General features: G+C 40.3%; 1 pseudogene; it reads right to left on the bottom strand.

Annotated features, from left to right (window-relative positions):
• Positions 1-143: 143 nt before the first annotated feature.
• On the bottom strand, positions 144-26956 carry LOC140712464 (ribosome biogenesis protein BMS1 homolog; annotated as a pseudogene).

The raw sequence follows: 26956 nt of genomic DNA, 5'->3' as shown, positions 1-26956 counted from the left end.
GTCTACACTTCTTGATACAACTAACTAAAAAAAAAGCCTGATACACTAAACAAAACCCAAATAATGTCTTCCCTAAAAGTGGGTAACTTGAAAAGCAATTTGAGCAAAAATCAAGGAGTTAAATTACAAATAAGCATATCAACAAAGTGAAAGATGGGTTTAATTTTTGCCACAAAAAGTTACAAGAAATAACAGCAACTTTAGGGGAAGAGGAAAAAAATAACTAATAAGAAAATTATATGCAATTGCAACATGTGTGAATATTTGCAAACTCTAAAATATAACTACAAAAAGGACCAGAAGAATCAGTATCATAGGAAACAAAGGGTCATTTCAAAACTCAGAGGAGGGACGATTCATTTTTAATTCTGTGGAAAATATGTAAGTAATGTTTGAGGACAAAAATAGATGATATGTTGAAATGTGGGAAACCACAGTGCAAGGAAAAAGAATTCAAAAAAGCTCAGTTTCGGTAACCAGTATTTAGTAAAATTTTCAGGACCTAGGGGCTACAGTCTGTGTTAATAGTGTCTGAAGACCTAGAAATGTCATTAGACACCATTCTGGATAATTCTTGTAGACTTGAAATGATGTCTATTTAAAGTTACAAAATAGTGCCTGTATTTCTGTATTCATTACAGCAAACAATTGGATATGGAAAGGAAACTAGCATGCTATGCCACAATCTCTAAAGAAAGATTAGGGAAGTTTCAGCTTAAAGGAAAAATAATCACAACAAAGTTTTACAATTCTTTGCAAGCATATATGAAAAACATACAAAAAGTTTGTAATGATCTTTTTTTAAGCTAAGAGAACAGAAAACATGAGAAAAATTAAATTATAAAATGAACCTTTGGTTTAGAGGTAAGAAACATTTTATGGCAGTCAGGAGATCAGGGCTGCACAGTGTATTATGTGAATGTTGTGACTTATTGGTTTCATCTTGGGCATCATAACTTGACATTTTGTAAAAGTGATTTTGCATGGAAAATTTTTCAGGTGCCCTGTAAAGTCCTGTCCCATCAGAAGCGAATATTCCTTCCATATTCCTGAGATAGCTTAATGGCATCTTCTACAGTCTTCCATTGTTTAGTTTAGGTAAACCTGGGAATCATGTTTGGGTATCATCTCATCCAACTTCTTTACCCATACCCATCATAAGTCAGGAAGGTCTTGGATATTTTCTGCTCTAGCAATTAATTCATCATTCATCCTGGAGTTATTTGCTATTACAGTCATTTGTCCTACTTCACTTCCCATAAGCACAATGGATTTACAACCATTGACTCCTAAACCATATTGAATTTGTACATCTGATTTGACTTTGTGAGCAAAAGTTCTATGTATATCCTGTAATTCTTGCCTAGTATGAAACTTACTTTCAGTAGAGATTGTATTTCTGCACTCATGCACCTATGTAACTTGCACTGTTACTGCTGGTCGGGCTTTCCAGGGGTCATGATAACCTCCTGGGTTCTCTGGAAGAGGGACATATTCTTCAGGATGATGTTGTAATATTTTGTTAGCTAAAATCATCTATCTATCTAAATGGATAGTTCCTAATGTCTTGAGTAATAAATCTAGTACTTTTTATTTTTCTTCGCTCTTTGAGTTGATGTGGCCAATTCCTAAGGTTGGATAATCAGGCCAGTATCAGACTGGTCTTTGCCAGAACTTTTTGCCTAATACATTTCTCTACTGCTTTCTACAAGTCACTGGATGTTAATATGGGTTCTGTAATGCAATTTTAAAAAATGTCTTGTGAATGACTTGCAACATGGTCATTTAATTTTCAAATATAATTTGCAAGTGAAATGTGTAGGACTCCAATAAGGCACAATGACCTAGATCCTGGGTATGATCCCCTCCAAAGAGGCAAATAGTGAATTCAGCAAGCTCACTCATGTCTGCTTATACCAGTCACTTCTGAACTGCTCAATGGCAGGCAGGGGGAATGACCCCTGGTTGGCAGATGTCCACTCACTATGACCCTGGATTGGACATATAGTTACCTTGACTCAGGCCAGTCATGTGTTGTTGGACTATTCCTTGGAGATATACTCATTAGTGACTGTTAAGGTACCTGAGTTATTAGGTGCCTGTAGACTATGCCCAGTGATATGTGCATTAGGTACAAACTCCGCAGCTGTTCTGACACTGACTGAAGCTGTGAGGTTTCACAATGACATGTCAGCCAAATACATATGTTCAGATTTACCATTTATCAAGAGGTCTTCACACTATCAATTATACAATTATCATTCTACACACAGGCAGTAATAAAGGGAGTAAAAAGTCACAGCCATGGCTCGGGAGACCAGTGTACCTCCAGAAGAGTCCAGTGGGTCCAGAAGCCCTTTGGATGCTGGTCACAGGCTCCTTTTGGGCAGAGATCACAGCAGCAGCCAACAGATCTGGAGAAGTCCTTAGAGTTCTCATGGACAAAGCTTCTGAAGACATCTTACACAAAACCTTGTCTTTGCTGGTTTTATGATCCTTTGCAGATGGGTCTATTCTCATTATCTCAGCCACCTTTCACTTCCTATCAGTTCATTTCAGGTCTCTCATGATCCCAGGCAGCAGTAGTTGTTATCTTATCACTTCAGTTCATTCACATATGTTTATCTCTTTGGGGATGAGGGGACAACTTCACTGTGGACTTAATTCTACTAGAGATGAGTGACCCCACTTTAAGATATCAGGATCACAAATCAATATCACCTATCATCAGGGCAGACAATAGCTACCACCTGGGGCTGAAAGCAGGTAACTCCATTTATTCTGCAAACATTCTGTCTTGATTATGGTGACAGTTGCTGCAAGGGACTTCCTTTCCACAACCTGTTTTTCACAAGGTTTGAGTCTTGTTAACTGCTAACATTCTACTGATTTCTGGGTGAAGGGACTGATTGCACCATCCTAGCCTGTCACAGCACTTGCCCTAGTACTTCGACTTTAAGAGTTTTCCACCTTGTCCAGAACCACAGTCCATTAATCCCCTCATTTTCTCTCTTAAGAGAATTAACAGTCTGGGCGCAGTGGCTCACAACTGTAATCCCAGCACTTTGGGAACCCGAGGTGGGCGGATCATTTGAAGTCAGGAGTTTGAGACCAGCTTCACCTACATACTGAAACCTCATCTCTACTAAGAAAAAAAAAAATTTAAAACACACACACACACACACACACACACACACACACACACAAAATTAGCCAGGTGTGGTAGCGGGTACCTGTAATCCCAGCTACTTGGGAGGCTGAGGCAGGAGAATCTCTTGAACCTGGGATGTGGAAGTTGCAGTGAGCCAAGATTGTGCCACAGCACTCCAACCTGGGTGACAGAGCGACACTCCTTCTCAAAAAAAAAAAAAAAAAAAAAAGAGAGAGAGAGAATAAACAACATATCTCACGTACACACGCATACCCCTCTTACCCCAAATATCAAACACACAAAAATCCAATCTGTCTCCTTCTACCTAAGCAATTTTAGATAGTCACTTTCTCATAATTACCTTAAGCTCCCTGACTTGCTGCTTGTCCTTTCTCTGGCAAAATCTCATTCCCGGATGGGCCCCACTTTGTGTTTCCTCAATGACACCACTCAGCTGAACCAGAAAAAAATATCAAAAACTGGTAAGAGATACCATCATACACTCAAATTACTTACACAAAAAATTGGCCGTAAATGTTTCCAGAAATCAGTAAAAGTTTTGTTTCTCCGATGACATCATTTCTTCAGAAACCCAACATGTATAACCTATCTTTTCTATGTTCTTCTAATGTTTATTCAACTTCTCTCATCTGATATCTTGTGAAATCATTCAAGGAGAAAATATATCCCATTAGGCAAGAGCCGACCATATTCCCATCACCTGAGAAAAGAATATGCAGAGGACACGCCCACCTCCCCTTTCTCTGCCTCATCATGTCAGAAAAAGTATCCCTCCTTTTGTCACAAGGCAAATCTGAGATATAAGATTTAGATGGCCTGTAATTCCAGCACTTGGGGAGACCAATGCAGGCAGATTATTCGAGTCTGAGAGTCTGAAAGAAACCCAAGTAACTTAGGGAAACTGCATCTCTCAAACAAATACAGTTAGCCTAGCATGGTGGTGTGGTGGTATGTGCCTATAGTCCCAGCTACTCAGGGTGGGGAGCACTGAGGTGGGAGGATCACCTGAGCCTGGAAGGTTGTGGCTGCAGTGAGCCATGATCATGCCACTGCACTCCAGCCAGGGCAACAGATATGTTTAAAAGGATCTTCTCTGTTAAAAATAATCAAATAAACAAGTGGCCCTGAGGCTGAGGTGGCTGCAGCGCACCCAATTCCTCCTTAAACAAACCAAACTTGACTCAGTGTAAATAACGAAAGGAAACCTAAGCTTAACCAATCAGAAATCACCAACTAACATCTAACTAGAGACTCTCCACTGTAATGTTCCAAATGAGGCCACTGCTTCACTTTACTCAATCAAGTATTTTCCTTTTCTTCCACATTCACCATATACAAGTTTCTCCCACCCTCTCTAAGCCTCTCTGTTGGACCTTTGAGCTGCTTGAAGTCTAGGGTTGGGTAGTATATACATTTCTGAATCCTCAAATTTATTTTCTAATGTTTCAAAGTGTCTAATTGTATCTTTTAACAGCTGTCATGATTACATCATTGTTTCTGGATCCTCAAGTTCTACCTCCTTCATTGGATTGATTCTTCAGTGTGTGAACACATTCTCCTCTACCATCATAAAGACTCTCCAAATATGGGCAGTTTCTTACAAAACTATATATACTCCTATTACATGATCCATCAATTGCACTTCCCTAGGTCTTTACCCAAATGACCCAAATGCTTATGTCCACATGAAAACCTACACACAGATGTTTATAGCAGCTTTTAAAATAGCTGCCAAAACTTAGGAGGAATCAAGATGTCCTTCCGTAGCTTAACTGATAAATACAACTGTGGTGTATTTAGAAAATGAAATATTAATCACCTCTGAAAAGAAATGAGTTATTGAGCCGTGAGAAGACACTGAGGAATCTTAAATGCATATTACTAACTGAAAGAAGCCACTCCGGAGAGTTATCTACTCTGTGATTCCAAGAACACAACATTCAGAAAAATGTAAAACTATGGAGACTGAAAAGATGGGTGGCTTCCAGTGGTTAGGAAAAGAAAGGACAAATAAATAGAGCATGAGATTATTACAGTAGTGAAAATATACTGCAGGATATCATAACAGCTATAATGATACATTCATTCAACATTTCACTCTCATTATACATTTCTCCAAACCCTTAGAATGTGGGCCACCAAGAGTATCACTCTGGGTGATGATGATGTGTCAATGTAAGTTCACTGACTATAATAATTATTCTACTCTGCTGTAGGAGGTTGTTCGTGGAGTGACCCGAGCGTGTACAGGAATTGAGGGCATATGAGACCTCTGCACTCTGCACTCCATTTTGCTGTGCACTCAGAACTACTCTAAAATAATATATCTTTAAGAATCGATATCACATAGCCCTTTTCAGGTATCCAACTGGTCGGAGCCAATTTTATTAAAGCTCAGAAAACACTGATTCATAAGCTAGTTCTGACCCAACTGGCAAGAGGCAGGAAAGCCCCAGGCCAGGGGGGTATATTGCACATGCATGCACCAAGACACTGGAGGAAGCTTGGAGGCCCTTTAGCCTGGTCCTGAGCCAGCTGAAACTGCAGTTACAGGCACAGATGCCTGGGGCACCAATCTGAATCTGCCAGCATCCACAGCCACATGAACACAAATGTGCAGAGTCTCCTCTGCCATCAGGAGCTAAGGATGTTAGGCCATGATTGGACTAGGATGGGAGATGAACTGAGAACTATAGATTCTGTAGGCTTCTGTTGTCTTTTCCCACCCCCTAGCAACAAGTATGAACACACACACACACACACACACACACACCCCACATAGTGACTAACAGGATCTCCCTCCAGGCGACTTGTAGAGAGGGAAGCAGAAAACATCCCAGGGGCCTTTCACAGCTACTTCCTTGAGCCCCCTTTCAGACAGTGCTGTCTAGGCCTGTCTCAGCCCAAGCACCACTACCCTGATATACAGAAGCTGGCATCCTTACCTGAAATTCAACATCAAGAAATGATCTCTTCTACTTAACACTGATGGAAATACCCCCAAGCAACGTCCTCATTGGCAGGGGTGGAGTGAGGGAAGTTTCTTAAAAAGTGAGGCCTCTGCCCACCACCTACAGAACCTGGAAATTTCTGTCTATGCCACAAAGTCCAAATCACTGGCCACTGCCCCAGTGATGGCAGATTAGAACATCTCCCCATTATATCTGGGTTTCTATTCCATTGAATGAAATAGCTTTTCTATCACAGGGACAGAATAAGGGATCAAAAGGGTCTTACAACTGAACTCCAGTGTACAGTCTGCACAGACACTAGGCTTGTGCAAATATGACACAGCGAGGCCCCAGGACCCTTAAGCCAGCTGAATGTAGTGAGTTTCAGGAAATAGTGAGATACATTCAGCAAAACAGTAGGCTTCATGCTGAAAGAAATCAATCCAAGAAAACACACATCACACACACACACACACACACACACACACACACACACACACACTCTCAGACAGCCTAGTGGCCAATAGGTCCTCTCACCAAAAACCCACCATCAGGAGAGCAGAAAGCCTCCCAGGGGTCCATCACTGCACTTTCTGGAGCCCCTTATCAGATGGCCAGCTCCGGGACAGCACTGTCTTATCCTGGTCCAGCCCAAACTGCTGTCACCCTGTGATGTGGGAGCTGGCCACTTCACCAGAACCTCTATGTCAGAAAAATTTCTCCTCCTTTTAAAATAATGAGGGAGAACCTTCACACAGTGTCCTGATTAGGGTGGGTGGAGAGGGGGGTTCCTAGAAAGCTAGGCAGGGCAGGGCTGAAGCCCTCTGGGTTAACTATGGGCTTTTGATATGAAGGGAGGTAAGACTGGACAGCTCGGGGGTTACAGAGGGGATGGACTAGGGTGGGCTGAAGAACTCCACTTGGGCTCTGCACACCAGGGAAAATGACCATAAAACATCCCATCTTCACTGCTCAGAGGAGGCTAGATCTGCTGTGAGCCAGAAAGCCATGTGGGGGCAGCTGATGAGTCATCGAATAGGAGAAACCTGAGAGCCGTGTGTTCCACAAGCCTCTGGTCCTTGTTCAGGCAGCAGGCACTGTGAGATGTGGCTCCTTGGCCCCTTCCAGCCACCACCTTGACTGCATGCTGCAGGGAAAGAGACTGAAGCCCAAGAATGCAGTCTTGCTCACCACAGGATGACGGCTCAGTGCAGAGCCGAGCTATGTGTGGCCCAAGAGGCAGAAGATGCGGATGACCCAGGCTGGGTGGGGGGATCCAACTGAACATGCACTTGCTAAGAAGCTGTGGACCACTAAGATGCCTTGGGACCCCAGTCTGGATCCAGAATTGCAGCAAAACAGGCTACTATTAAAAGTTCTTGGGAAGCCAACCCACTTTTGCTATCATCCACAGGCAAACAAACCAACCCCCACCACTTCCCACTCCCTGTGAAAGCCACCTGCCCCTCTGATCGACCACAGCACAATGGTGTCACTCTATAAGGAACAGGTAGACAAGGCATCCAGCCATGCACACTCCAGGGCCCACACATGTCCAGAATACACTGGTTCTTGTTGAGACTCCACTCTTCCAACTACAGACAAAAGCTCCCCACTCTCCTCAGCCACTCCCAACAACTGGAGGCCTGAAAACTTTCATTCATGCCGCTATGGTCTAAGCCACTTGTGGCAGTTTTGATTTTCATTTTCCTGATAATCAGTGATGTTGAGCACCTTTCCATATGCCTTTTCACCAACTGGATGTCTTCTTTGGCTAAACGTCTATTCAAATCCATTGCCCATTTACAAATCTGCTTTTTGGGGGCTTCTTGATGGTTTTCTCTCTCTTTTTTTTTTTTTTTCCTATTTATTTATACAAATTCCTTAGGTATTTTGAATATTTGTTAAAACAATTTTCAATTCCACTGCCCAGTTATAAATCTGCCTTGTTGTTGTTGTTGTTGTTGTTGTTGTTGAGGCAGAGTTTCGCTCTTGTTGCCAAGGCTGGAGTGTAATGGTGTGATCTCAGCTCACTGCAACCTCCACCTCCCAGGTTCAAGTGATTATTCTGCCTCAGCCTCCTAAGCAGCTGGGATTACAGGCATGTGCCACTATGCCCGGCTAATTTTTGTATTTGTAGTAGAGACAGGGCTTCTCCACGTTGGTAAGGCTGGTCTCAAACTCCCGGCATCATGTGATCCATCCGCCTTGGCCTCCCAAAGTGCTGGGATTACAGGTGTGAGCCACTGTGCCCGGCCAATCATCCCTTTGTGTGTGTGTGTGGTTTTTTTTGGCGGGGGGCGGGGGAAGAATAGAGTCTCGCTTGTCACCCAGGCTGGAGTGTAGTGGCGTGATCTCGGCTCACTGCAGCCTCTGCCTCCCAGGTTCCAGCTATTCTCCTGACTCAGCCTCCTGGGTAGCTAAGATTATAGGCACACACCACACACCCAGCTAATTTTTGTATTTTTAGTAGAGACAGGGTTTCACCATGTTGGCCAGGCTGGTGTTAAACTCCTGACCTCAAGTGATCCGCCCACCTCGGCCTCCCAACATGTTGGGATTACAGGCAGGAGCCACCACTCCCTTTTTGTGTTTTAACATCAATCAACACTCATATTTTAAAATAATAATAATGAATGGCGGTACCTTAAAACAAGGGAATTATACATCTTCCTCTTGTCTTCATCCTAGTGCAGACATTTTGTCTATAAAATGTTATTCACAGATGAATTCATGAGAAAATTACTGTGAATTTTAAATCCACATACAAGTGTATGCTCATTCATGAATATTTCAATAAAATAAAACTAATAGTGATAAAGAATTCCAGGGCTGAAGCAGTTTCAGGAAAAATAAGATGGCAGTATGAAGTAAAATAGCAAAAAATGGTTTTTTAAAATGGGTATATTTGTGTCTATAACTTTTTAAAAATTATAGCATTAAACAATGTATATATATACACATACATAAAGCAATGGAAGTGGCATTGTTTTTGTACTAGTCTAGAATATATATATGTATAATGTGGTCAGCAAAATAATGGCCCCCCAAAGATGTCCACAGATTCCTAGAACCTTACATGAAAATGGTACATCATACATATGATTAAAGTAAAGACCTTGACATGAGGAGACCACCCTGGTGCTATGGAAGGAATGTTGTGTTCCATCAATGTTCCTGTGTTAAAATCCTAACCTCAAGGTGATGGTATTAGGAGGTTAAGCCTTACGGGAGACTCTGTCCTCATGACTGGGATTAGCACCCTTATTAAAAGCACAACGGAGCTTGTTTGTTCCTCTCACTATGTGAAGACACAGCAAGAAGGAAGCCTCCATGAGAAAGCAGGCCTTCTCCAGACACTAAAACTGCTGGCACCATGATCTTGCACTTCTCAGCCTCCAGGACTGTATGAAACAAAGTTCTGTTGTTTATAAGCTGCCCGGTCTAGTGCATTTCCTTGTAGCAGCCTGTATGGATTAGGACAGTGGCCTCATGTGGATGATGATGGCGCCTCCATTCAGGACTAAGTAAGCACATGAGTCCTTAACAGTGGAAGGAAGGGGGAAGGAAAGAACCACGGAACCATGTGGCCATAGAAGAAGGGCCAATGAGCTGCAAGATTGCTAATCGTGAGAGTGGAGAACAGCCCAAAGTCAAAAAACGCAGGCAGACTCCAGAATGTGGAAAAGGTGAGAAAAAAGATTCTCCCCTAGAGCCTCTAGAGATGAAGGTAGCCTTTCCACCACATAGATTTTAGCCCAGGGACATCCACATCAGACTTTGACATACAGGAGTGTAATCAATTTGTTTTATGCCCTCACATGGTGGTAGTTTGTTGTAGCAGCAATGGACTAGATGGACTAGTAATATATAAATACATACACAAACACACACACACACACACTACCCCCTACCACCCCCACACACAGAAACATACATCCTGCCCTTCAAAACTGAAGCAGATAAACTATACGTTAGCATTAACTTAGCTGGGTGTGGTGGTGCACGCCTGTAGTCCCAGCTACTCAGGACACTGAGAGGGAGGATCACTTGAGCCCAGGAGTTTAAGACCAGCCTGGGCAACACACTGAGGCCACATTTCAAAAACAAAAAAAAAACACAACAAATCTTTGATTAAGCTCATTTCCCAAATTTGGAGAGGAGACAATTATTAGATAAAGAGGAGAAAAGAGAAAGGTAGAGCTGCTGACTTCTGTGGTAGAAGCACAGGCACAGGCCCAAACATACTCTTGTCCTCCTGGCTTTCCTGTCCCATCTCATAAGGGACACATGAACCTCTAAAACTGAAGCACGGATCACAGACCCATACTCAGAACTCAATGCAGTTTTGTTCTATGATTTTTTATACATCCGTGTCCTTGTTTCTACCTCCCGTTCCCAACTCTCTTACTCTAGTTAGAAAAAAATGGCTATTACCAAATATGAGTATATCTTTATGTACTAATGCCAACTGATCACCAGCTGGTTTTCTTCTTTTACAAAGACATAAATCTTTAGGCTTTAACACGTCTTCCAAGCAATAGAATGTTATTTTCCAGTTTATTAACACAAATTCTATATTTAAAATGAAGACTTCACAAGTTGATTTCGATAATATATTAACTAAAATAGACTGGCCATGGTTCAAACTGACATTTTAATTAAATGTGATGATAGGTTGAGTAACCTAGCAGTACTCTAACAAGACTTTTCATTGTGGCTTTTTCCATATTATGTTTAGGCTGAGGCATCCCTAAATGATTCCATTGTAATTCCCCTTCTTAAACATGAGATTTATCTTTACAAAATAATTTATTTTCTTAAAATTACAAGCTAATTCTATAGTTCATGCCTGCATAATCTCACTAGATATCAGCTGTATGTGTACACACATACATATAGGTATTTGTATATACACACATTACATAATTTTTTAAAAAATTTACAAGGGTACGACCAGGAAGACAAAGAGGCTTCGTGTATTGTGATGGAAACACAATAGCAGGACAAACAACAGGCTGCTGTGAGGGCTGTATTTACCGTTGCTGCTGTAAAACTTGGAAAAACATAGATAGAGGATATTTAATCCCCATAACAGAAAATTTAGGGTGCAGAAAACTTCCCACAATTTTTACAGTGAATATCAATAGAAAGGCATTCAATGCAGGGAATACACAGTATGACAGTATACAAAAATAAGCAGGTTGATGGTTTAGATTTATGAGTCAAGTGACAGAAGTAATAGATGATGTCATAATTCTCCTTTTATGGAGTTAGGAAAATTCTTCATTTTATATATGGTCAGGTGCTTTCAAATGTCAATGAGAAAAATATGTAAAGGAAGAATCAAATCTAAGTTTGTGACTTTACAAAAATGACCTTCAGGCCAGGCACAGTGGCTCACACCTGTAATCCCAGCGCTTTGGGAGGCCAAGGTGGGAGGATTATGAGGTAAGGGGATCAAGACCATCCTGGCCAACATGGTGAAACCCCATCTCTACTAAAATACAAAAAATTAACTGGGAGTGGTGGCATGTGCCTGTATTCCCAGCTACTCGGGAGGCTGAGGTGGGAGAATCACTTGAACCCAGAAGGCAGAGGTTGCAGTGAGCTGAGATAGCACCACTGCACTCCAGCCTGGCAACAGAGCAAGGCTTCATCTCAAAGAAAAAAAAAAATTACCTTCATTCTGAGAAGGTATAATCATCAACACATTCTTGAGCACAACTATGCAGACATGCACTTCCTCATTCACAAGCCATGCTGCGTGCACACACTGACGCCCCCAGATTCCTTCTTTGAAGAGATGGTGTCTTGGTTGTCACCCAGGCTGGAGAGCAGTGTTACGATCACAGCTCACTGCAGCCTCAAACTCCTGGGTTCAAGTGATCCTCCTACCTCAGGCTCCTGAGTAGCCTGAACTACAGGAATGAGGCACCATGCCCAGCCAATGTTTTCATGTTTTTGTAGAGATGAAATCTTGCTATGTTGCACAAGCTGGTGTTGAACTCCTGGCCTCAAGGAATCCTCATGCCTTGCCCTCCCAACATGCTGAGATTACAAGTGTGAACCATTGTGCCCAGCCACCGGATTCTTTATTAAGAAGAAAATTTGTTTGCCGACATGTAGGTCATGAATTGATAGATAATAGTTCATAAATTACTAATTTACAAGTCAATATAAATGAGCTGAGTAAACACAAAATAACAGCATAAATTAATAAACAGTTTACGACTTTCAAGTTTCTTTTTTTCCTTTAAAACGTAGCTCTGACAGAGACTACTACTTGTTCATTCCATGGAACAGTCAGAGGTGGCTGAAGTCTCAGAGGTACACTTATTAATACCTTGCTGCCTTTTGCATAGCTTCTTCTCAGTACTTCACCAGTTGGGACTGACTCACCTCTCCAGCTGGGTTCAGGAGCCAGACAAGAGCACACAAAACTGGGAATCCAAAGTCATCTCTGACACTAAAAGCAATGAAAACAAAAATAACCAAACATATTATCAAGAAATGAACAAGAAACCAATATCAAGTCCAGCAAGAAGAGAAGAAAGCATTAAATCTGCCAGGCTTTCATTCTGACAAAATAATTTACAACACGCATGTCTCTATCTGACATGTGTGAATAGAAAAAGAACCCAAATATCCTGTTGAATTGCAAGACGAAAATGAAAAAGAACTCTTGCTTATTCACCAGTGTACAATCGAATCTGGGCTACTAAAACACTTTCCTGCACTGATTCTCTCTATGCAACACACGCTTTGCTGCCATTTGGAAATGAGATTTCTTGCTTTGATTTAAATACACTTCCTTTGATTTCTTACTTTAAGTATACTTTCGTAACATATTCCCAGCTACATTCTCGGTACAAATTTTCAGGTGTCAGTAACTACTTCTGTTTTTGATAAACAGATAGTATAATTGGTGAAATAAGGTACATTTCCATGCAAAGGTGAGAGTATAAAGTAAGACTCCAGAGTCAAGTAAAACATAACAGTCAAGAAAAAAGGAAGCAAGTAATTGGGCAGTGAACAATCTTGTGTGTGGAAAGAATGAATCTGGAAAACTGTTCTTTCCTAAGAGTTCAGCAGGATTTGGATGGTAGAGAGCTTTGCGTACAAGGGTTCCAGTTCCACACAGTTTAGGTCTAATTTCAAAGGCAACTTCTAGTGCAACCTGTGACTCACCCTGTCCTAAAGTGCCATCTATAAAGGGTCTGGAGATAACCCACAGGCAGCACTGTGAACCCCTGACAGCCTTTCCAGATAAATACCAGGTCAGTGTCTACAGCTGATGACACAGAGCAGAAGATCTGAAAAATAATACTTCTTCAACCAATGGACTGCCAGTCACTATTATTTCGTGTAAAATATTATATTACATAAGTGTAAATTTTTAAATTGCAGTGTTTCACATTGAAGCAATTAAATATAAAAACCAAATGTTTATTCAGCTTAAAGGCAACTTAGAAATACTGATGCCAGATAGAAAGATGCTTTAGCCCCAAGTCAGCTGTTTGGAAATGTCACAACTAAACCAATAGAGGAATCTTGAGGCATAATAAGCGTTCATACCTTTCCAGCTATACTTGTGCTTGTCTTGAATATGAAAACCTAAGCTGTAGTTATGCCACAGCGCAGAATGTGTTATATTTTACATCACTGAGCCTTAGTTTACAAATGGTAAAAAAAAAAACAGGGAAGGTAAACTGTGAGGTTTCCTTAAGGAGCTGTTACATCCAACAGACTCATGAAAATCTTTGCCAAATGTCCCCGGTACATAGCTCCTCCCCACTGATGGGCTCAACAGGGAGAAGCTATGCACATGTCTCAATTTTTATACGCTCGGAGGCAATACAGGATTCCTAGGATAAAGTAAGGGATATAAATGACACAGCACACTGAAAGGACTGTAATGTTACTTCAGAGTGTTGCAAAATAAAGATCACAGATGAAAGTTTTAGTTCATTGAAGCATGTAACCATGTATATTTCATTAGTGTGTTTTAAAGTCTTATACTGCGTACATTCTTATGTGGGAAAATATATCTTGTTTGTGCTTTATGGATGAAATGTGAACAAGTAAAACTAAAAATAATTTTACAACTCGAATCACCAGATGTTAATGGCTGGTAATTCAACCAGAAACCTGAAAGATAACATCTATTTCATTGTGATACCAAATATCAGTGACAAGGAAAATTTTATTTGTGGTATTTAAGTGTAGTCCTCTGGAACAAATGACTTGGTTCACAGGCAGCACGCCCACTGCTGAACTGCCACGGCCTGACAGCCTGTCCTATCGGCCATACTGCTCATTAGGTTTAGTAATCCTCACCTGTGCCTCCAGCTTACATTTCAGCAGGTAATACACATCAGTCTGCTTTTATCATCTTCTGTAGTAAGCTTCCAACACTCCTTTAGCAGTACGGTGCCCCTGCATCTGCAATCCTCCAAACACACCTTGTATACTTGTCATTATTTTTCGACTCAATTCAGCTTCCAGCTTTGGAGGCTAGCTTAGCTTAAATAAAGCAAAAATACAAGACAGAGAATATGCAAAGTCAGTCCTGCATTGTAAATATTAAGTGGGCTGACCAATCATTTAATTTTTTGACATTAAAAAAGAATACATTCACCATACAAATTTAATATTTAAATACAGATTTCAGAGCGCATTTCGGAGTGGGGCACAGGGCACAATAGAGCAGAGGATTCCTCTCCCAATTGTCTCTGACCTATCCAACCTTTGTTGCAGGTCAGAGAGTTCTCCAGTTTATAAGTATACAACAGAGATAACGTGGCAACCAGGACACAGAGACGTACTAGAGTACTGCTCAGCTTTCTGTCTAGGCCTGATTCTGTTATCCCTGACCATGAATGCTGTGAAATTTAGAGGCAGATCAATACACATACACACACACACGTACACACACACATACACACACACACACACAAAAGTGATACTTCATGGGCAAAAAGCACCAAAGATATAAAAGAAAATGTCTGAAAGACCATTAAACAACTTCTGATGAAATGCTGTTTTCATTTTGTAGGAAAAATATTTACCACCAACACTACAATTAGCTTAAAAATTGCAATAAGTACAGTAATTTTGGATCCCACCTCCAATTCACACCTTATCAACATGTAATAATCACACTGCATCTAAAACAAAGCTGGATAGACTTTATATGCTGAATACAACTTGTACAGTAAGAAGGTAATTTTTTGAAATACTGAGAATACAACATATGTATGCCATGCTCTACTACACAAGTTAAAAGAAAATATAATCATTTCTATTTTTAAAATGTATTGAAATAAAGTACAGAAAAGAGTATTCTAATATCAGTTAACATTAAGAGAATATATCTCTAAACCAAAGATATTCAATCTTCTAGAAAGACAAAATCAACCTGTATATACTTGGGTAAGAAAAAAAAATTAAGAGACCAAGAAAGGAGAGAGGATTTTAGCGTAGAATCATCTTCAAAGATGACTTTCCAATGTATTCGACCAGTTTTCAAGTCCATTTGTTTTTCCTCCTTTGGCATCAACAGCCTGTATTACCAAGGAAATGCAAAAGAATTCAATTTGTACGTTAATCAGATAATCTAGAAATGGCAATATAGTCAATGAAAATACAAAGAAGTCAAAAATGTCAAGGAATTGTTTAAGATGTTTAAGATGACACAGCATAGGGAAAAAATGATCTGATAAACACTGGAAGACTTAATAAGCAAACTCAGGCATGGTTCCCTAACATCACACTTCAAAAGAACTTACAGACAGAATAAAAGAATAACCCTTTAAAAAAAAAATCTAATTTTAGAAAACAATTGCTCAACAGGGAAGTTAGTGTTTTGTAGATCTTTTGGAAAGCTGATTAATTTCTAAGCTAAAAACACAGGATCCCTGAGAGAAAGGGCTGAGTCCAGGCCCAAGGCAGAAAGAGGGCAAAATGAGCCTGGATCCTCTTGTTCTGTCAGAAAGTAAGAAATGCTCAAAGACTAACAGAGACAGTTGACAGGACACAGGATACAGGCTGAAGGCTCCCGTGGCCGAATCTGGGACAGCACAGGCATCAGAAAGAACAATGATAGTGATGGAAAATAACCCATGGAATAAAACGCAAGTGCATTAGTCAGCAGTGAGACCGAAACAAAGGGGAGAAGAGAAAGCTCTTTGTTTAAAATGCCAGGTAACAAACGTAGGAGGAATGACAGAGGAAGAACATCCATTTTAAGTCACCAGTGCCATAACTGATAGAGAAGATCATAAGGAGGCTAAAATCACTGGATGAAAGAAAACTGTATGAAGCTTTTTAACATAGTATGATATATAAAAGTATGAAAACATAAAATAGAAAAATTGTACCATAAGAGATGGATAAGTTAGAATATAGCAATTACAGGCCATGCATAGTGGCTTACATCTGTAATCCCGGGACTTTGGGAGGCCAAGGCAGGAGGATTGCTTGAGCCCAGGAGTTCGAGTCCAGCCTGGGAAACATAGTGAGAACTCATCCCTAGAACAAAATTTTAAAAATTAGCCGGGAATGGTGGTGTATTCCTGTAGTCCTAGTTACCTGCGGAGCTGAAGCGGGAGGATCACTTAAGCCTGGGAGTTCAAGGCTGCAGTGAGCCAAGATCATGCCACTGCACTCCAGCCTGGGAGACAAAGTGAGACCTTATCTCAAAACAAAAACAAAAAAACCACAATAACAAAAAAACACCGGTAACAACAAAAGGATGACTACATAAAAACTGTAAAGAAAAAAAATGCTCAGAATATAGAAATAAAATTATGTATTTTACCTGTAACTATATTAGAAGAGAGTATTCTTGTAGACAAGGATGACAAGAAGGATATGCAAAAATGAAAATAGCTAACAACACTCATTATCTCAGGCACTGTGGTAGGTAGTTTATGTACATGGTAACAAATTACATACTAGATTATCTCAAAATTTTTAGATAAATTTTACTGGGAGTCATAAACCAATACAACAAAACCAATGTTTTGTAAACATCCACTAAGCATAAAGGTATACAAATTCTTAACCCAGGCTGAAAAGTAATTCACATAAGCCACATATCAGTGGAAACTTACCCACGGTAGATAATACAACATAATCTAAAAACAACTTTCAGAGACAAGGCATGCGGCTTCTGGAGAGCCACAAACTCACTGACTCCTCTAGTGTTTTGGCCACCAAAAGAAAGCCAAGTGGCCTCAGGTCTCTTAAAACACAAGAAAGCAACCTATGGAAGATGCCATGGTATTTCAGGAATATTTGGGGTCTGCTGAAAAATGCATCTTGTATTTTATTTCAAGAAAAGACTCTCTCCTAATGTCAGGTAAGTGAAGAGCCCTCAGAGACACATGCACACACAAAGAAAAATGAAACAAAATAGAATGAATCCCACCAAAATGCGTAATGATGGCAGAATTATGGGTGATATGATCTTCTGTAGTATATCGTTTCATTAAAAATAGAAAAAAAAAAAACAGACTTCCCCTTGATTATCTATAGCCTCTGACCCAAGTGGCTTGGAATCAGAAAACAGCGTCACCCGACTTGAAGTCATCTTGGCATCAATGGTGGAGTGGGTGGAGATGAGACTCTGGACCAGCTCATGGGTGGGCCCCACCTCGTCCTGTCAAGACCACCAAGAAAAGGCACGTGAGGAAAGCACAGAGATCCTGGAGAGACATTGGTTTCACTCAGTTTTCAAAATTATCTTAGACATATTTCCTGAGAACCTTTCCTAAGGCCTCAAAAACCAGAGAAGAAAATCTTTACAACAAAGCTTTAAATGGATCCCCATATCCACTAAACTTTTCCAAAGCTCAGTGAGTATATAACCTGATAACCTAAACACCTAGCTAGAAAACTCTCAGTTCCAGTGCTACAACAGTGCTAGCTTTTCTAACATTTTAAAATAACCCTGCTTTTAACCCAATAAAATTCTACTTCAGAACTAAGAAATAAACATTGGAAATCAGCTTTAAAATGAAGAATGAGGTGACCATTGTGAATGAGAAAAAGAAAAACACCAACGAGAGCTGGCAAGCACACTGGTTTTGTAGAAAAGGAGATAAGCCGTGCAGGTGCCACACTGGCAGCAGGGCCCGTGCCGGGGCCACGGAACGAGGCATGGAGGACAGGATGCTTCTGTTTGGTATAATAAAGAAACGTATTCTTTTTATTCTACATATTTACAATATGCATTTGGGCCTTTATTATAAGTACAAGAGAAAAATCTTCAATAAATAAAAGCTGAGTACATCACTTTTTAAATTAAAAAATACATTCGGAAAGAATAATGAGAGTTCAGAGCAATGACCCCCGTCTCACCGATGCCTGAAAACTGTGGCTGCCACCAAGGTCAACATAGACAGCGTCTTTGTCATACAGCACACGCCCAACTCCAGAAAGAGGCGCATAAACCAGCTGCTCCTTCTCATTTAAACAGCGCTTCTTTCATTGTTCAGGGATAGCACAAGGGTCTGGAAGGAAATTGACATCACTCATGGCAAAATCTTCCACCCCTAGAAGACAGGACCCAAAAAGCCAGCTTCAGCTGACAGGAAGTCAGTAAATATCTACTGTTGACTGGGGGGTTAACAACGATCCACAGTCCAAGGGCTTAACCCATGACCCTAAAGAAGGGCATTGTGCCACACTGGAACAGTGGCCCTCTAGCTACAAGACAAGAGGTCAGAGAAGAGGGGATTCGGTAACACCTTTGCAGGCCTACACACAGCTGGCTTACTTTTAAAACCTCCAGCAAGGCCATCTTCCCTTGCTGGGTCATTTTTCAGTTTTTCTGAGAAATGAAGTCATCCCAAGAATCCTATGTGTAATTCTAGTATGTTCTACAACAAGAGAATACCTGGCATGTGAATTTGGCTTTTATTTTTCAAGTGTGCTCCTCTTAAATAACATAAAGTGACACCTGCCGGTCACATTTGATGTTTGTTCGGGTATCCTCTGGGTTTGTCAAATCTTCCATCCTAGAAAAATAAACTCAATCATACAGCAGAAATGAATGCCAAAAGTTCCTATACCTCCTTTCATGTGTCAATGACTCATCACACTCTTGTCCACTAAGCATGTCATTCAGAAAACTAGAAAATGCAGAAATAAGGAAGCACCGTTCACCATCCAGCAGCGGAAAAGGGGCAGGCACACAACTGTGTCTCTAGGCTGAAAGTGACATTCATTCCGGAAGACACTAGACAGGGAGATGACGTCCACCTGGGGTCAGGCAAGAGTGAAGAACATATTGAGAAAATCCGTTTCTGGAAGAGGGTGAGCCTGTGCTCTGGGATTTTTGCTGTGGTTTGGATTCTGGCAGGTGGAGAAAGGGTATTCCAGGCTGAGAAAACCACAGCACAAAGAAGAGCACAAAGGAAGGAAACTGAAGGCACACATGAGGACTCAAGCACCCGGGCACGAAGGAAGCATCACTGAAAACTGAGGCTGAGCGTAGGATGGGGCCACATCCTGTAGCCTTAAATGCTTCTAAGTCCTCCCATTTCTCTAAACATCTCACAATTAATTTACTCCCAAAAGCACAGCATCTTTGAGCAATGATATAAGTAGACATTTTCCATAAACTACACTTCTACCCCCACTATTCAAACAGGTACAAAATAAATCCTATCACTGTTCTTTTTCTAGCCTTTTTAGCTTTGAAATATATGGCCCAGGAAGAAAAAGTTTACAATCACTTTTTACCTGTCTGCCAGGATATAAGGGTGAGAAGTCTGCCCTGTGAAAGGCCTAAACTTCATAACTGTAATAAAATGGCCCAGATTGTGGATTTCTTGGTTTTGTTACTCTCCATGCACCATTCCAGAAAGGTAGAACAGTTTGGCACCCTAAACATTAAAGGAAAATTAAAAATTAAATTTCAATTAAGTTCTCATCACTACTGCAACAAAATAAAAGCTCCAAACAAGAAGCAATCCTAAGAAGGGAGACTTCCAGCAAAGCCACTGTCCTGAGGCTTCCAGAGCCTTGCTGGCTTCTTTCAGGACTTATTAGAACCCCACAGAGGCAGACTGCTCTGCAGCCGAGCAGGGGCATCCATCTAAGTATGGTGAGGAGAGGGAGGTGAGGCCTCTGAGCACAGAAACGGTTCTGTGGCCAACGGACCAGAGCAGCATGGAAAGGAAGGGGCAGTGCCTGGTCTTGCAACTGGGAGAAACTTCTGATGTACTCTATTATAAAGTCCCGACCCCCAAACACCCAGACACTGCCGATGCAGCAGGTAGAGAGACAAATGAGATACACCAAGAGGCCCAGAATAAGCACTCTCTTGAGGGAAACCTTCCAGAGACTGGGAACACATACACTAAGGGAATTCAGGAGGCAAATCCTAGAAAGACGTTTAGTAACGTCTCTTCAGTCTTTTTTGTCTGTTTGTTTGTTTCTTTGTTTGCTTGTTTGTTTGTTTGAGACGGAGTCTCACTCTGTCACCCAGGCTGGAGTGCACCAGCGCAATCTCAGCTCACTGCACCCTCTGCCTCCCGGCTTTGAGCAATTCTCATGTCTCAGCTTCCCAAGTAGCTGGGATTACAGGTGTGTGCCACCACACCTGATTAATTTTTGCATGTTAGGAGAGATGAGGTTTGGCCATATTGCCCTGAGCTCGAAAATCCTGGCCTCAAGTGATCCGCCCGACTCTGCCTCCCAAAGTGCTGGGATTACAGGCTTGAGCCACTGTGCTCGGCGTCTTCAGTCTATTTTAAAAGGATTATACTGTTAGTTTCTAACAATTATTTCTCTTCCTACCTGGTAAACTTCTGTCCAGAACCTGTATTTTAAGAAATTTTAATTTCCCATAATTTTAAGAAAGCCATGTACTTGACAGATGTTTAGAAACTCAAAGGTTTTCACTTCAAACCCAAAGCTGGCATCTGTAAGCATCGGTACCTACAAGCAGAACACATCATTTCTCAAAGAAATTACCAAAACAGACCACCTACACTAGCGGTTGGCAACTGGCCCACAGGCCAAATCCACCCATCACCTGTGTTTGTAACTAAAGTTTTATTGGAACACAGACACATTAATTCATTTACATATTGTCTATAGCTGCCTGGGCACTACAACTGCAGAGCTAAGTAGCTGCAAAAGACATGATCCACAAAGCCGAAAATATTTACTATCTGGCCCTCGACAGAAAAGTCCCACTGCAGACTAAATCAAATGACTACACAGGCATCACCCAGAGGAACCACCACCCTCTGACTTGCTCTAAAAGGCAACCATAAGACAATGCCCACTAGGATATAAACTTTCATTTTAAGAATTCTAATGCATGAGAAGTAACTCAGAAAAGGCTGGGTCTAACCGGGCCTCTACCTAAGAAATCCTAATACAAAGAAATGAAGTTTTCTGTAACATATTTTTAAGCCAAATAACAGTTCTCTGACACCCAAAGAATGGGAAGAAAGTGATAATCAATGAAATATATTAAATATGCACAGAAAACCAACCTCTTCTTTCAATTTTCTTACAGAAAAAAAAAAATCTGTTTTTTGCTGGAAAGTATGCAGTGTACACCTCTATCTTGTATGTTAATTTGTATAACTCAATTGCTCAGAAATTTTTTTAAATACCTACCAGTTTAGAATTAAGTCAAAAAGACAGTAAGATTATCATGAATGGTAGTCTATAAGAAAATATAAGCAGATAAGACCAATTTTTAAAATTTAAGACACTTCAAAGATGCAAAATAATTTCAGAACTGATTCCTGGAAACTTCGGTTTTAATACTAAAGATGGTTCTGTTCCTGTCTTTCCATGGATAACCGAAAATAACACAAAATGGAAATAGAAATGCCCATCTTTGATTAAACTAGGAAACATTCAAAACCCGAAACCACAGAATATATGAAGTTGGGCTTGTAGGAAAGCACAACTGCCACTGCAGACCGAGGCAGCAAGCAGAGCTCTCCAGCAACACTGGACCAGCTCAAAAAACAGGTGGAAAATCCTCACACCACATCTGATGTCAGAGTGCCAAGGGGCAAGCAGCTGGTTGTAGGGTCAGGAAGAACAGGGAGCAAATAGTCCCTCAGCTGCCAATCTTTGTCATCTAAGCCAGTGTTACTCCCCTAATCCACACACGCACGTACACACCCAAATCCACGTACTGTGTGTGCCTTTGCCGTACTCAGGAGGCTTTGACAACCCAGAGCAGAGCAATCAACATAAACTAAGCTAAATAAATTATGGTGCATCCATAGAATGGAATATTATATTAAAAAGAAGGAGGCAGCGCTACACTACTTACTGATTATATATCTCCAAGATACATTACACGAAAAAAGCAAAGCACAGAAGAGTGTGTAAAATAAGCTACCATTTGTGTTTTTAAAGGGTGGCATGTGTGTTTATATGTATCTGGAAGGATACTGCTCTGCAGGGACCTGAGAGACCAGCGGTTAGAGCAAGGTAAGAGAAAACATGCATTGTGTGTACCCTGCATTAGTTAGAGTGCTTTACCAAATGTGTGTGCTCCTTTTGAAAATCTGAAAAAGATTTACATAGGCATCTCTCTCAATGATGGCTAAGAGGCTGGGAAGGGGAGCAGAGAGGGAGGGGCAAAGAGGGAAAGGTTAACAGGTACAAAAATACAGTTACATAGAATAAATTCTAGGGTCCAACAGCACAATAGGGTGACTATAATTTATTATGTAATTCAGAATAACTAAAAGAATGAAATTAAAATGTTCCTAACACAAAGAAATGATAAATGTTTGAAGTGACGAATATCCAAATTACCCTGATTTGATCATCACACATTGTATGCTTGTATCAAAATACTACATGTCCCCCATAAATACGTACAACTATTATGTATCCATAATAACTAAAAATTAAAAAATGGAAAGGCATCTCTTAATATGTATGTCTTTAAAATTAGAAACTTCCTACATTTTAAATAAAAGAGAAACAAATGACTTCTATGAACTATTTCAATCTTTTCAAGTATACAAGATTCAGTAATCTTTACACAACTTTACATTAATAACACTTATTTTTACTAGCAGTAGCATTACATGTTCAAAATTTAATGTTATTTAGTTTTCTGACATTACAATGGTGTAACTTTAAAATCTGTAGTACTTTTTACTTTATATTTTAGGATTCTTTCTGGGCCAAAGTATAAAATCTGTAGCTCTAGAAAAAACTAAATAAAAATGAAAAAAACAAGGTATCTGTCACTCCATACTTCCTAATCAATATGGCTTATTTTTTTGCTTTTTTTTTTTTTTTTTTTTTTTTTTTTTTTTTGAGACGACATTTCGCTCTTGTTGCCCAGGCTGGAGTACAATGGCATGATCTCGGCTCACCACAATCTCTACCTCCCAGGTTGAAGTGATTCTCCTGCCTCACCCTCCTAAGTAGCTGGGATTACATGCATGTGCCACCTCACCCTGCTAATTTTGTATTTTTAGTAGAGACGGGTTTTCTGCATGTTGGTCAGGCTGGTCTTGAACTCCTGACCTCAGGTGATCCGCCCACTTCAGCCTCCTAAAATGCTGGGATTATAGGTGTGAGCCACTGCGTCTGGCCTTTAATTTTTTTTTTTTTCTAACTTGTATTCTATTTTTGTTAATTTAAAAGATAGTTAATAGAATATCAGGAATAGTGAACGTTATCATTTCCATAAATGCAAGACTGTATACATTTTCCACACACTGAGTACTGTCTACATTTTCTATTGATAAATTCTGATCACTTCTTCAGAAGCAATTCATGTACTTCTTTAGCATTATCATTAAGCATGAAGGTTCCAGAACCATCAGGAACAAGGGGCCCATCTTCACACAAGTTACTTAACTGCTGGGAGGCTCTATTTCATCTTATGTAAACTACGGATAATACTTACTCATCTCAAGGGTGTATCAAGGGTTTACGTAAGGAAAATTTGTAGAAAGCAGTTAGCATAGTGCCAGGAAGGGTCCAAGAAGAAATAGTACTTACTATGATATATTTATATGTATATATGTATGCATGTTAATGAACTCTTATTAACTGTGTTCATTAAAGGTTTTCTGCATCTTGTCATTTGCTTTTAGATTTTGGAATACATTTCATTGTGCACATTCCATTTGTATTATTAATATAACAACATTTATTACCATTATTATTATCATCATCAATTCAGTCACATCTACTGTATCCCTGATGATGACCATGATTCCTTTAATAATCATAAAACTCTCTTCCCTTCACAGGGTAAATAACCTACCACAACGCTGTAAGTCTCCATCAGCACCCCAGGCTGCCCCTGCTGACTTACCAGATCTGGGGCTTTAGCCAGATCAACCATCATGTTAATGTCACACCCACATTCAATAACGGTGAGTCTGTGCTTTTTAACTGTAAGTGAAAAGATGAAATGTTTACTTTAAAAAGACCCTGAAAAAACTCCAATCATCAACTCTAATTTTCATTTTTTAATTGCATCCAGTAAAACACCATATACGTTTACAGGAGTGTACCAGAAGTTCATTTTTATAGGCAAAAACTGGTAAAATGAAATAAATTCCATCCTGTTTTTCTTGCTGTGTTCTAAATTTAGATAATATCAAAAGTCTACTCAGATGAATAAAAGTGCTCAAACAGGGAAAATTCTGACTGGACAGGCTCCATGATAACCATGATCTTGCTGTTCAGCTGCAGGTGTGTTCACCTCTATCAAAACTTCCCGTATTCCCACTATCGCTAAAAACTTCCTCAAACATAATGCAACAGAATATTCATAACGATAATTATGTCTAAATTAAGGTAATAAGAAAATGGTCAAGAGAATATGGGCTGGGTGCAGTGGCTCACGCCTGTAGTCCCAGCACCTCGGTAGACCAAGGCAGGTGGATCTGTTGAGCCCAGGAGTTTTGAGATCAGCCTGGGTCACATGGGGGAACCCCATCTCTACGAAAACAAAAAAGGAAGAAAAAAAAAGAAAAATTATTCAGGCATGGTGGCATGCATTACTCAGGAGGCTAAGGTAGGAGGATTGCTTGAGCCTGGGACGTTGAGGCTGCAGTGAGCTGTAATCACACCACTGCATTCCAGACTGTGCCATGGAGTAAGACGCTGTCTCAAAAAAATGGAAGAGAAAATATGGATGCTCCAAAGATAACGAAAAGCCTCAATCCAACTATGTTACTGCAATAACAAGAGATTTCAGACTGTGCATTGCCATTCTACCACTGGAAGTTTGTTTCACCTTCCCTCAAACTTGGAAAGGTCACCATCTCCAAAAGCTGACAAATCCTCATGGGAAAAAGAGAAAAGGCGCACTTCCACCAGCATGTGGTTTCATAAGGGCAAGCATATGCACCTGGCACATAGGAGGTACGTGCTGTCTGTTAAATGATGTGTTCACAGTGACCAGGCCTGCTAGGCCCTTCCAAGGAACATGCTTGGCAAAGCCATAGAGCAGTCAGGATAAGACATGTATCACATCCTTATCTCTGGGAACTTACCCTTTTCTGAAGTTATAGCTAACTTAGTAAAAGTATAAGAGAGGTAACATGATATGAAAATATTTAACACGTTCCACTCAAGAAAACAAGAAACACATGCATGTCCCTCAGATGAAACAGCCACGCCAACTCTGTGTCTGCGGCGGCATCTCCTACCTGACACGATCGTCACAGGGCCTCTGATCTCGGTCAACTTCTGCCGGGTGAAGTTCCAAATGAGGCATTGTATCAAAGTGCACTTTCCAACTTTGGAAGCCCCATCACCACTGCCACTATTGGTGGGGGCTCTAGTGGAGTTTGATCAACCACTGGAATATGATGCTTTTTTGTCTTCAAATCCTGACTCCTATTAACCAAAAAAAAAAGAAAACTCACTTTCAAAATAGAGTAAAAGGTACCAACCTTATAAGTAGACTTTCTTAGTATACTTATAGATATGAGTACTTTAATATATTATATAGAGAATACAACAAACTATATATACATAAAATTAACTTGTCAATTATTAACTTGTTAACTTCTGACCCTCACCAAATAACTGCTGTTCAATAAAGATGTAACAAGACGACTTCAATAGTATAGAGAACTGAAAATTAAACACTCCTTAAATCTGACTGTTTTATGAGTGATTTTAATAGTTTTTTAAAAACCAAAAGGTAAATACCGAGGCAGTGCATCATAACAGATAAGAGCAGAGGCTCTAGAGTTAAATTTGGCTCTCCTACTTACTGGTTATATGATTGGAGGTAACTTGTTTTCTTGACCTCAATTTTCTTACCCATAAAATGAGAGCAAGAATGATTCCTATTCTGGTAAGGCTGCTGGAAGGATTTAGTTGAATAACGTTTAAAGTCCACTGCTAAGAATATCACAAGGACTCACTAAATAAAGCTATGTTAGTAATAAATATTGTAATTTTTGTATTTTATGTTACAACTTTGTAAAACATATCCAGAGGGAAAAAGCACACTTATCACTGTAGAAACAGTTTAAAGTTTAGGAAGAAACAAATTCTATAAATTCTTGTATCTTGGGCAAGAAACACCAACCAGTGTGCAGATGCTGGAGGCAAGGCAGCTTCTGTGGGAAGACTTCTCATGTTTTGGTAAAAGTCACACAGCATGCATCTGCATGTCCTTTGGAGCTGAACTAGACTTGTGACTCCAAATGTCACCTGTGAGAGGCTCCTACTATTTAAAAACAATGAATGGAAGAACTATCAGACTGTAGCTAAACATACCTGTGAAAGGATCGAGCCATCGGCACAGCAGACTGAACTGCAAAGGCTTTGCAATTTCTCTTCCCAGCAT

This window comes from Chlorocebus sabaeus, chromosome 9 (genome assembly GCF_047675955.1).
Source record: "Chlorocebus sabaeus isolate Y175 chromosome 9, mChlSab1.0.hap1, whole genome shotgun sequence".
NCBI lineage: Eukaryota > Metazoa > Chordata > Mammalia > Primates > Cercopithecidae > Chlorocebus > Chlorocebus sabaeus.
Note: the sequence above shows the minus strand (reverse complement) of the source record. Positions and strands in the feature narration are given on the sequence as shown.